The 12078-nt window shown below is 41.1% G+C and overlaps 2 non-coding genes across 2 annotated transcripts; both read right to left on the bottom strand.

The window, feature by feature from the left end:
- Positions 1-2142: 2142 nt before the first annotated feature.
- LOC131235956 (small nucleolar RNA R71) lies at positions 2143-2249 on the bottom strand. Its single transcript, XR_009166466.1, has one exon. It is a non-coding gene; the product is annotated as a small nucleolar RNA R71 (small nucleolar RNA).
- A 9521-nt stretch (positions 2250-11770) lies between these two features.
- On the bottom strand, positions 11771-11877 carry LOC131235743 (small nucleolar RNA R71). The gene has a single exon (XR_009166265.1). It is a non-coding gene; the product is annotated as a small nucleolar RNA R71 (small nucleolar RNA).
- Positions 11878-12078: the final 201 nt, after the last annotated feature.

Genomic DNA, 12078 nt, shown 5'->3' on the forward strand with positions numbered 1-12078 from the left:
CGGCCCTTACCGCTTGGGAGCCCGATGCCGACAAGTGCTCAACCTCACCTTGAAGAAGGAACATAGTCAACGAAACCCACCGCTGGGTCGTGCACCTCATAGTATCAAAAATCTTCTTAACCTCCCATCTCCATCGCTCTGCTATCACCGGGTCGGGCTCTCCCTGGAAACAAGGGGGATCGAGCCAGTAAAGTCATGTAGAAGGGAGATAAAGCGCTCTAGCTCAGTCTAGGTTGGTGTAGCAGTGGGTTGCCTACCTTACCTCTGAAGAATAATGGTCATCGCCTGCAGCATCTGTTGAAGCTGATCAGCGCTCACAGATTCGGTCGAGGCCACACTGGTCTCAGATGGGGGAGCGGGAGTCGCTTGGGTCACTCTCTTAGGCGCCATGTCCTACATGAAGGAATAAGGGGCCAATTAGCCATGAGGACTCTCGAATGCTCACGCATTAGGGGGCAATATCAAAGAGTTACTATGTTATTGATCTAGAGGACCTAATCATTCTATGTTCATAGTAGATATGTGTTGTTGTCCTCAGGTATTCCCCAGTTATGTTCTAATACCAACTCTTATCATGCCCCAAACTCAAAAATCGAGCTCATAAAATTCCTAATCGCTGAATCCGGCTCTGACAGCCTCCATAGTACTCCATTCTCGGCTCATAACACCCATATGCCAGATTCTGATCCTGGGATCTTACAAGGAGGATTTTCAGTATGATTTTTTTTGTAAAGGAACATAACCACAAGCATAACCAAGTCACAAAACAACATCTCCACATATCCACTATAATAAACCATTTGAGTACAATGCGGAAGGGAAATATATAGGTATATCAAAACTCCAGAAAGATCGCCACACGCTCCTACCTTAGCACAGCTACATCCTCGCATCACCTGCACACAACGGTCGGGTATAAGCTTATTATGAAGCTTAAAGGGTGGTGTATGTGTGTGCATTGTATGTGCTAATCATACAAATATCAGAGTAAGAGGAAGTATTGGCAAGTCCATGAATGCTGTCAGCCATACCAAGGCTATGCGGTGTAAGGCCTACGTGGCTAATGTCATATACAAGATGTAATGCAAGCATGCCAGTCCTCATCAAGATCCACATATTAGTACAGATCATCTCTGGAATATCACCAGGGTCTAGTACACTTCACACTGGCTGCCAACTCCCTAGCCACACAACCAGTGAGTGGAAAAGACCTCAATGCCTGCCTAGCCAGTAGTCTGCTAATACTTACTCGGCTCGTCGATAGCGGACCCATTCACAAGCTGGTCAGACTCAGCCTAGCTTACAACCCCCTCACTCAGGCGAATAAGGCCATACCCCCTTCACAACCAATCATGACACAGTGGGAGACGCGGCCTATTGGTATTCGGTACTCGTGTGCTCATGTATCCACTCGGTCTAGACGTTGGAGCATCCTCCTGGTACCATAAGGGTTCTGAGACTTTCACCCAAGGACATCCTAAGTGCCCACAGTGCTAGAACTAAATATTTTTTATATCCAATCTGACTATCCACGATATGCCTGTGGAGGCCAAAGCTCGTGGAGGCCAAAGCCCTGATATCGCTAGGGGGCTAAGTGATCATGTCACACAAAATGTGAGATGCGTGAGGGGGTTATCTATCCATCACAAGATTAGACACCACTCGAGATCCACAGAATTAATTGAAGTTATGGTTATCAATCAACCAGTCAATCAACCTCCAAATCCACCTCAACCTAGGGTTGAGGAAATCCACGATGAGAATAAGGTGCATCATGCACCCCCGCCTCGTACTTTACAACATTATTTACAACCGGCGGGGGTGAGCACACCTGCATATATGGTTTTTCTACAAAATACAAGACATATGGATATCAAACTAAGGGTGATCCAACTCCTTCCAAAATTTCATGGACTTGAATCTAAAAATCTATATTTACACATGAAAGAGTTTGATGAGATCATAACCACTCTATATTTTCCGAACGTGTCTGAGGACACGGTTAGGCTGAAACTCTTTCCCTTCTCCTTAAAAGAGAAAGCTAAGACGTAGTTGCATTCATTACGTCCATGATCTATTGGCAAATGGAATGACATGACAAGATAGTTCATAAAGAAAATTTTCCCATATCATAAAACGAACACCCTTAGAAAATCGATCATGAACTTTGCCCAAAAGGAAGATGAAACATTCTTCCAATGTTGAGAGCGGTTCAAGGATCTTGTCAATTCATGCCCACAACATGGTTTTGAAACTTGGCAAAGTCTTTTTTTACAATGGGTTGACTTCTTTCATGCACCAAATGGTCGAGGCAATGTGCAATGAGGAATTCATGAACAAAGAGGTCGATGATGGATGGGATTATTTTGACAAGCTTGCTAAAAACACACAATCATGGAATATCTCCCCAAAATCAAGCGCCACTTCTAGGCCTACTCAATTAAAGGAGAGGGGCGGAATTTATCTTCTGAAAGAAGATGATGATATAAATGCTAAAGTGGATAATTTCACAAGAAAACTCGAGGCCATGGAACTAAAGAAGGATAAGGCTACGGAAACTGTTTGCGTTATTTGTGTTTGCAACATTCACACAACTGAAAATTGTCCAGCAATACTTGCTTTTTAAGAGGTACTGAATAAGCAATCTAATGTCGTGAATAACTACCAAAGACCTTTTAGTGGATCCACTTTAAATACATAAAATTCTAGTAGGAGAAATCATCCAAATTTCAGTTGGAGGAATGGACAAACTGCTATTCCTCAAGGATTCCCTAATCGAATTCTAAATTAAGGGAAACCTCAAAAGGATCCAGTTTTAAAGCATCTTCAAAATCAAGACGTTTCAATCAGGGTATGCTACAAGCCTTTCAAGACCTTACAAAGGCCATACAAGGACTTGAGACAAAAAATGCGATTAGGGGAAAGGGAAACCTTCCAGCTCAACCTCTTCCCAATCCAAAATAGCAATATGCAGTCAGCGACCATAGCTCTTCAAATCAAATGGAGCAAGCTAAGTCTATCACCACTCTTAAGAGTGGGAAAACAATTGACAAATCTATTCCGGTAAGGGCTGAAAAGTCTAAGGACCTGGAAATAGATGAAATTTATAGACCTAACAACACTCCACATGAGTTAGAACTAGAACGCAAGCTGATTGCTACATTTCCCCAACGGTTGATTGCACCAAAACCTCTTTCTAACTCTTAGGACATTTTAGAGGTGCTGAAACAAGTGAAGGTCAATATTCCTCTATTGGATGTTGTTAAACAACTACATTCATATGCCAAATTTTTAAAAGACTTATGTATGACCAAAAGATAACAAAATATTCAAAAGAAAATTTTTTTAACAGAAAAAGTGAGTGTCATCCTGAAGCAAAATGTGCCACAGAAATATAAAGATCCAGGTAGCCCAACCATTGCTTATGTAATTGGGAATTACCGGATTGAGCATGCACTTCTTAAATTAGGAGCGAGCTTAAATCTGATCCCTTAATTAGTCTACGAACAATTGGGTCTAGGTGAATTAAAACCCACCTGGACCATATTACAACTTACCGATCGCTTATTTCGGGTACTGAGAGGGATAATTGAGGACGTGTTGGTCTAGTTTGACAAATTACACTACCTAGTAGATTTTATCATCTGGACACTCAACCCATCATGGACATGAGCACTCAAATTCCCGTCATTCTTGGTCGCCCATTCCTTGCCACATCAAATGCAATCATTAATTGTAGGAATAGAGTCATGAGTTTATCTTTTGAAAATATGGCATTAGAGTTAAATATCTTTTTCAATACAGGCAAACAATCAGAGGAAGATGACGATTCCCACGATATTAACCTGATTGACTCTTTCGTGGAAGATAGAACTTTTCTGACCTTATCCTCTAAGCCTCTAGAGATGTGCTTGGCTCACTCTCATGATTTAGATGATGATGTGATTAGGGAGATGGGAACCATGCTGGACACTATGCCGGTACTTGAAGTTAACCAATGGAGGCCACAATTTGAAGAATTACCCCAAACTGATGTAGTGCCTCTACCGTCTCAAGGCACCGAAGCTTGACCTAAAACCTTTGCCCTCAAATTTGAAATATGTCTATTTAGGTCAAGATGAGACATACCCAGTGGTGATTTCTTCCCACCTAGAGCAAGAACAAGAGAGTATGCTTATCTCTACTCTCATTGATCATAAAGGAGCCCTTGGATGGTCGATTGCATAACTCGAGGGAATTGACCCTTTAATTTGTACTCACCGCATTCATCTCGAGGATAATGTGAAGAGCTCTCGCAACCACAATGTAAACTAAATCCAAACATGAAGGAAGTGGTTAAGGCCGAGGTTCTTAAGCTATTAGATGTAGGTATCATATACTCAATATTCGATAGTCAATGGGTGAGTCCAACTTAGGTGGTTCCTAAAAAGTCAGGAATCACCATCGTAGCCAATGTCGAAAACGAACTCGTGCCAACTAGGATCACTACCGGTTAGAGAATGTGCATTGACTACAGGAAGTTAAATACTGTCACGAGGAAAGACTACTTTCCTTTGCCCTTCATCGATCAAATTTTGGAAAGGCTAGCTGGTCATTCCTATTTCTGTTTCCTTGACGGATATTCGGGCTACAATCAGATCGAGATAGCCCTTGAAGATCAAGAAAAGAAGACATTTACATGTCCTTACGGCACCTTTGCTTACCGAAGGATGCCATTCGGACTATGTAATGCTCACGCCACTTTTCAGCGATGTATGTTGAGTATTTTTTCTGATATAGTGGGGCAATATTTAGAGGTATTCATAGATGACTTCTCGGTCTTTGGTCATCCTTCAGCGAATGTTTTAAAATTTTGAAAAATGTACTAAAGCAATGTGAGGAAAAGAATTTGGTACTTAATTGGGAGAAGTGTCACTTCATGGTTCGTAAGGGAATTGTCCTTGGACATATCATGTAACGTCTCGAAAAAATCCGTACAAGGACCCGAGTACCACCTCAAGTAGAAATCACCCAGGACCAAAACCTTTAGAAATTAGGTTAATATTATCAAGTGCTAAACTAGAGTACTTGTGAAATTAGCACTAATCACTTTAAATATGATCTGTAAGATCCAAAACGTGCAGAATCATTGACGCTACATTACCCTGAAATCTAGAATCTATCTCAAAATCCAATTGCTCTCGGGAGCATCTTGAAACTTCGTATCGGACCTGGACCGTACATCGAAAGTTCGATGACCACAAAACTATACAGTTATGACTGCATTACTGGACTTGACAATGCCCTTGGAAATCAAGTTTTAATTGTGTCTAGAAATGCGTAACTTGAGCCCGGAACAAAGTGTGTGAGAAACGTGAAAATATTTAGAAATAAAATTTGAATTTAAGTAATCTAAATCATGTCGCTTACAGGCCAAATATAAGGATTCAGACTGTCAGAATCTGACCCAAATATACCCTCAGATCAGGAGAAATGTCCCACACATGTCGGTGTACTTGTGACCCTGATCGAGTGACCGTGACCGTTGAACTGAAACGGGTTCGCCACGGTCGATCTGTAAACCCGATCGGAATGAAAACTCAACCTGACCTGGATCCAATGTTAAGGAGCTTAAGTCCGACCGTACGTAGAAAAGGAGCCACCAGAAGTGCTCCGTTGGGCTGAAACAAACTCCCTTTGGATATAACCTAAGTATACCTTGGCCCTGGGGCCATTCCCATCAAACCTGGGCCTATATAAGGACCTTAAACACTCTCTCCCATATTCCATACGAATTTGAGAAACCCTAGGAGAGAGAGAAGAGAAAAGAGAAGGGAAAAGAGAGAAAGTGAGAGTGAGAGTTGGAGATTCTTCCTAGGATTCGATCCCGTTATTCCACGCACTCAACCACCATATCTGTATCGCTATACAGGCAATTCCGACTCCATACCTGGGTAAGAAAACCTAACCCTAACTTGTCTTAGGGTTTCTGACTAGCATATTAGATGAATTAGCTAACTTATTCCCTGTTATAGGTTATTGTGGTGCCGTAGACAAAGACTTAGCTTTAAAACTGAGTTTGTTACGAGTCTACCGGCGAAAGGTACGGACTATAAACGTATAGGTTATGGTTTTAAAGGCTTTCAATTCGGTTAATGGTTTATTACTGATGTGGGTGCTATTTCACATGCCAAATGCGATGTTGTTTTGCGTTTCAGATATTTATGAACTATATGGAGTTTAGTGTATTCCATGTAATTGTAGAAAGGGTCGTATACGTATGGAATTTGAACATGTGTTTGCCATGATTAATTGTCGTGTCTTCATGCTAGTTGTATGTGTAACAACTCCTTGGTGAAAGGATTTGCCCTAAGACGTGCTATCACCATCATACGTCATGTATGTTGGAATATGTAGTCTAAGTGTTTGTAGAAATGTCTGAATGAACAAATGTGTAATAAATTGTACTTTATATGGGCGTTGAGGAGAGATTCTCAACTACCTTAATGATGTATATGATTTCCTCCATGTAACTTATATTCTTTGTCTGTTTTGTTTAGGGACTGGATGTGTGAATTCATGTTTAAGTTGAAATCCATCAAATGCTCACATGCTTGTATGATTGGAATTGTCGATCCATTACTGTTCTGACTATCTTGTATGAGTATCTGTTATAATTGAATGTGTTTGGGACTACGAAATAGTCCAGGCAATCGGTAACAGGTATTGAATAGGTGGCTAAGGTTGTCTCGCCACATAGGACGTGATTGATAAATCCGAGCTGTAGTTGGGATGTTGGCAGTGGTTAAGCCACACAGAGTGCTTACGCACTTCATGTCGATCAACTCAACGTGTGCTCATACTAGTCGAGCTCGTCAAGAAACCTGATTGACCCGATGTATGTTCACCATATATGGATGCTACTGCTTGAATCTAAGGTACCAAACTCACCAGTGAAAATCCTTTTAAACCTTGGTACCTCGATCCGCTAAGACTCATGAGCCGGGCATGGTGGTATGGGACACCGTGGTCGAGCTGTCAGCCTATGTTAGGGTGACAGCCTCCCCGTAGTGTCCAGTGAGCAACACAGCCTCGTGAGCCGAATACGGTGGTATGGGACACTGTATTCGAGCTGTCGGCCTACACTGATAAGGTGACGAGCCCTTTGTAGTGACCTCGAGCGTATCCTAAGACTGTGTAGAGACGACGAGCCCTTACATAGCAACAAGAGTACATACTAGGCCTGCACTGATAAGGTGATGAGCCGTTTACAGCGACCTAGAATCGTAACATCGTATGAGACTTACTAAGATTGACGACCCTAAAATGGATCATTGTTTGGGAATTGATATAAGGGAGGTACCTTAGCTTCTCAATCCTGGTGCATGAAAGGACTAATAAGAACTTGGTAATCACGTTCATGCACCGCACTACATGTGCCATTTGGCGTTGGGCAGATCACTGAGGAAGTGACTGACATGCGCGACCGTTAGATGAAGATTGCAAAGGGAGTGCAAGAAAGGGCATCCATCATTTATTCATACCATTCTTGCATTAATCAGAGTACTAAGGGATGTTTGATTGTATTACTTTATCATTACTGCTTAACTGATTTGATAACATGTTAACCTTTACTTTATTGTTCCACTGAGTTGATCACTCACTCCTATATTACGGGACGATGTTGTACACACTAACTAGACTCTGTCTTAGCTGCAGATGGAGACCCGATTGATGAGGCAGAGGCGGACTTCGTAGACGATGAGGATGCCTTCTCTTATATGCAGTATTCAGGCGGGTTTGCATAGACCATTCTGATCGCCGGGGCTTCAGGGTTATACTTGTAGTGGACTATTACATTTTTGACATTTTGTAATTTGAAACAATACATGTAATTATTGACCTGGCAATGCATACATACTTTGGGGACTTATACTGGTTTATAAAGTTATACATATTCATTTCAGTCTTCCGCTTGCATATTACAACTGTCACTAGGTTATGTTTTGTTGATTTGGCTTAATCTTATTCATGTTTTATACACTAATACAGACAACATTTAATCATCATTAAATATGTTGTATAAGTGATGCGTTGGAACTCGGGAGTTGGACTTCTACTCGACCCTCGATTTTCAGGGCATTACAAGTTGGTATCAGAGCATGATTTGGATTAAATTGGACCTGGGTTATAGCCACACGATGTGCGCTAATGCATTTAGACTTAGGTGGGAGCAAGGAAGATGTAGAGACAAGCTTAGGATTTTCAGTTTCCCCAATTGGCGAAAGTTACCGAAAATGATCGCTAAGATCGGGTTCGTACACATCCGTGATCGCTTGAGATGACCCCGGATCATCCCTAGACTGTCAATCGATGAGTTTAGACCATGATTTACCCAATCCCACCTTCAACTTTCGAGAAATGAGAATGTACATCAGAAATTACACGAAATGACCCGAAATGACTCAAAACGGAGTCGGGGGCCAAACGAAACATTTTCAGGGGGACCAAGGGTAGGTCCCACATGTTTTTGGAGTCCAGGGGGTAGGAGGACTGATCAGGGTCAAATATTGCATATCAGACCCCAGTAATTGCCTAAATTGACGTACATGATGAGGCTTAATGGAGTGTTTTACTCGTGTTTTTATTACAGGATGAAATCAGGAGTGTGTATTGAAAATTGATGTTAAAGGCATGGATTTCATGATCCAAAGTCTCCAGAGCACGGGATGGACTCCAGAGAACCAATAATGAAGATTTTACACGCCTGGGATCTGAGGAAAGCAAGCCAAAGGGGCCCGAAAAGGGTCCAGAATGTAAGATCACATGGTTCCCGCTATCCGATCAGTTCGAAACTTAATACATGGGATGAGGGCCGTAAATTAACCGTACATATTAAATTTCAGCCATTGAAGATCTCGGGAAGTGGTCCAACGGACAGATCAGTCTATTAATCTCCAATTTGGGGCCCACCTGATATTTGGAACTGCCTCAACCTTGGTATTGACGGCTAAATTACCATGATAAAGAGGATGGACGGATTGGATTTCTCGAAATCATCACAGTGGACCCCATATGTATAATGTATGTACATAGTGCACATGTGCACTATCGGAGCACCGAACGAACTAAAGTCGGTCAGCGCCGCTAACCCGACTTTCCTTTTCAAAAATGGAAATTTCCGTTTCCAGCGTCTCCGCAAGCCGACTGCGGTCGTCGGTTGTGGGGCCCACCTAGTGTCCAAATGGACAATCCAAATCGTCCATCCGCTTCCTGGGGCAGTTATAACCATCGCCTAGATGTCCGTTTGGTTCCATACATATGTACGGACGTTGATCGCTGAAAAATGCAAAACGGACGGTGAGTTCAAAACTCTGTGGGCCACCGCAACTCTAACTCGAAATTGGGCATTCCTAGCCGTTTTTTTCATCCTCCATGCAATGGACGGAGTGGATTATTGAAATGATTATCAAAATGGGTCCCACTATCACAACAGCAGCGGGTTTCGCGTCCGCGTAACGGACGGTCGCTGCGTATGGCCGATCTGATCCGTCCATCTTGTAGAGTGGTTCGAGAGCTTCAAAACCATGCTGATATTCTTCTCTCATGCGTGCACACGTGCGTGATACAGAGGCCACAAACAGGCCGTCTTGTGACGTTCAAAACTGATCTTTTTGTATTTTCTTCTCTGGGCCTCATGAATGGACGTTCAAAACCACCCATTCTTGATCGAAATTTCATCCTGAATCCAATGGACGGGGTGGATTTCTTCGAAAATGCCTGTGGGGCCCACCGATCACGGCTGCGAAAAATTGCACTTCGAGTCCTTCTACGACTCTGCCACCGACCCCAGCCATCCAGCAGCTATAAAAGGGGAGTTTTGGACGTGGGAAAGGCATGGAGAACCAGGGGATTCCAGATCTGGAGCAAGGGAGAGAAGAAAGAGAAGAAAGAAGAGAGAGAGATTGTTTGGTTTGACGTTTCTTTTATGAATTTTATTTAATATTTTTTATGGATTTTATGGGTCACTAATCTCTCAGCTAGGGCTGAGATGAAGCCCCTAATTTGATTAGCTCTTGTATTGGTTGATTTACTTTGAATTTCAATTAATTTGTTTCTTTCTTTAAGTGGGCTTTATGGGTTTAAATTCTATACTTCTCCATCTATGAACTTGATTAAAGTATATATATGGATGTTGTTTGGATGCTTATTATAGGTGCTTGTGTCTGATCAAGAACAAGTTTCCTATAGAGGAAGAAACAGGGTGCTTTAATTAATGTACATTCCATGTACCCGACCAAGGATATGGGATATGTCATTCATGGCATTGCTTAAAGGAATTAGACAGTTTGTATGCCCGATTAAGGACACAGATTGTGCTTTCTCTGTATAAGTGATATCAATCTAGATCAAGGTGAATCAACAGACAAAACAAGGGTTAGGATAATTAGGGGTGGATTCGAAAGTCCTAGTGTTCTCTCTCTGATTGAATTTTCTTCCCTGTTCTTAATTAATTGTTTTTCATAAAATTGTGCTTAGTAATTTATTCCATTATTTGTTGGATTAGTTAAGGAGAATCATAGATTTGAATTGTGATGACCAGTCCTCATGGGAACGATCTCGTAATACGTACCGTATCTGCATCTGATTCGTATACTTGCGAGTTTAAAAATCATTTAAATCGTGTTGGTTTAAATAAAACATCAAGTTTTTGGCGCCGTCCAATTAGATTTAAGATTCTCTCTTATCATAATTCATAGTCTTAGGTTTTTTTTTTTTTTTTTTTTTTTTACTAACTTTAGGTTAAATTTTTATTTTTAGAAACTAACCTATTTCCTGATTTGTAGGGACCTGACATAAACTACTCATTTGGTAATCTCTTTCCAAATTTTCTATTTTTTTTTTTTTTTTTTAGATTCTGATTCTTCTTTCAAGTAACTTTCTATTTTCTAGTTTTAGAAATAATTTTTTCCCTTTTTAGAAACTAACTTAGTTTTTATTTCTAAGATTACAAACTTTCTTTTTTAGAAATTAACCGTTGCTTAGGTTTTTTCTAGCATTATTTTAGGAAATTCAATTTATTTTTTGTTATGTCTACAGGAATTGAGGAAGGAAACTGCTAAATAACATTGTCTTCAAAAGGAGGAGCTCTCAAATCTTCAGACATTCATCATCTCCTTTTCTCGGGTTCTTCTTTCCAATTCTCATTTACATAGCTTTTCTTGTTTTAGAATCTCATAGTTTCTAGGTCTAGTTTTATTTCTCTTAGGTTGCTTCTTAGTTTAGTTTTCCTTCTTACATTGCAATAACATAGTTTATGCTAGGATGTAGATCTCTGAATATAGAACTAGCACCGTTTGATCCTGAGATTGAAAGAACAATTCGTGAAAGATTGAGAAATAATCCTGTTGAAATGGCGAATGAGACTGAAGTTAAAGCTCTCAAAGATTATTCAGCTCTTGTCCAATTTAATGCGCCTTCATGCATAGTGTTGCCAACCACTACGGCAGCACACTTTGAACTTAAACCTGGAGTCATACAATTGTTGCCATCCTTTTATGGATTGGACAAGGAGGACCCATATCATCATGTGAAAGAATTCTTAAACATTTGCTCCACCTTTAAGTTCCAAAACTTCTCAGACGATTCGATCCGCCTACGCCTGTTTCCCTTTTCTTTGAAGGATAAGGTGAAAGCATGGTTGAATTCTCTAGAAGTTGGATCTATCACTACATGGGACCAACTGTCTAAGAAGTTCTTAAACAAGTTCTTCCCCGTTCACAAAACCAATGCCCTCCGTAGAGAAATTACTAACTTCACACAAAAAGAGGGCGAGCACTTTCATGAATGTTGGGAAAGATGGAAGGACTTGCTTCTTAAATGTCCTCACCATGGTTTTGAGAAGTGGCAACAAGTTTAATACTTTTATGACGATCTGACACCACCGCATGGTTGATGCCACCAGTGGAGGGTCATTCATGACCAAAAGTGATGTCGAAGCGTGGAACTTCTTTGAAACCTTGTGCGAGAATTCCCAGCAATGGGATTATTCAAATAGAGGTGACAGAAGTCCCCAACCACAAAAGAGAGGTGGTATAT

Source organism: Magnolia sinica, chromosome 19 (assembly GCF_029962835.1).
Source record: "Magnolia sinica isolate HGM2019 chromosome 19, MsV1, whole genome shotgun sequence".
Taxonomy (NCBI): domain Eukaryota; kingdom Viridiplantae; phylum Streptophyta; class Magnoliopsida; order Magnoliales; family Magnoliaceae; genus Magnolia; species Magnolia sinica.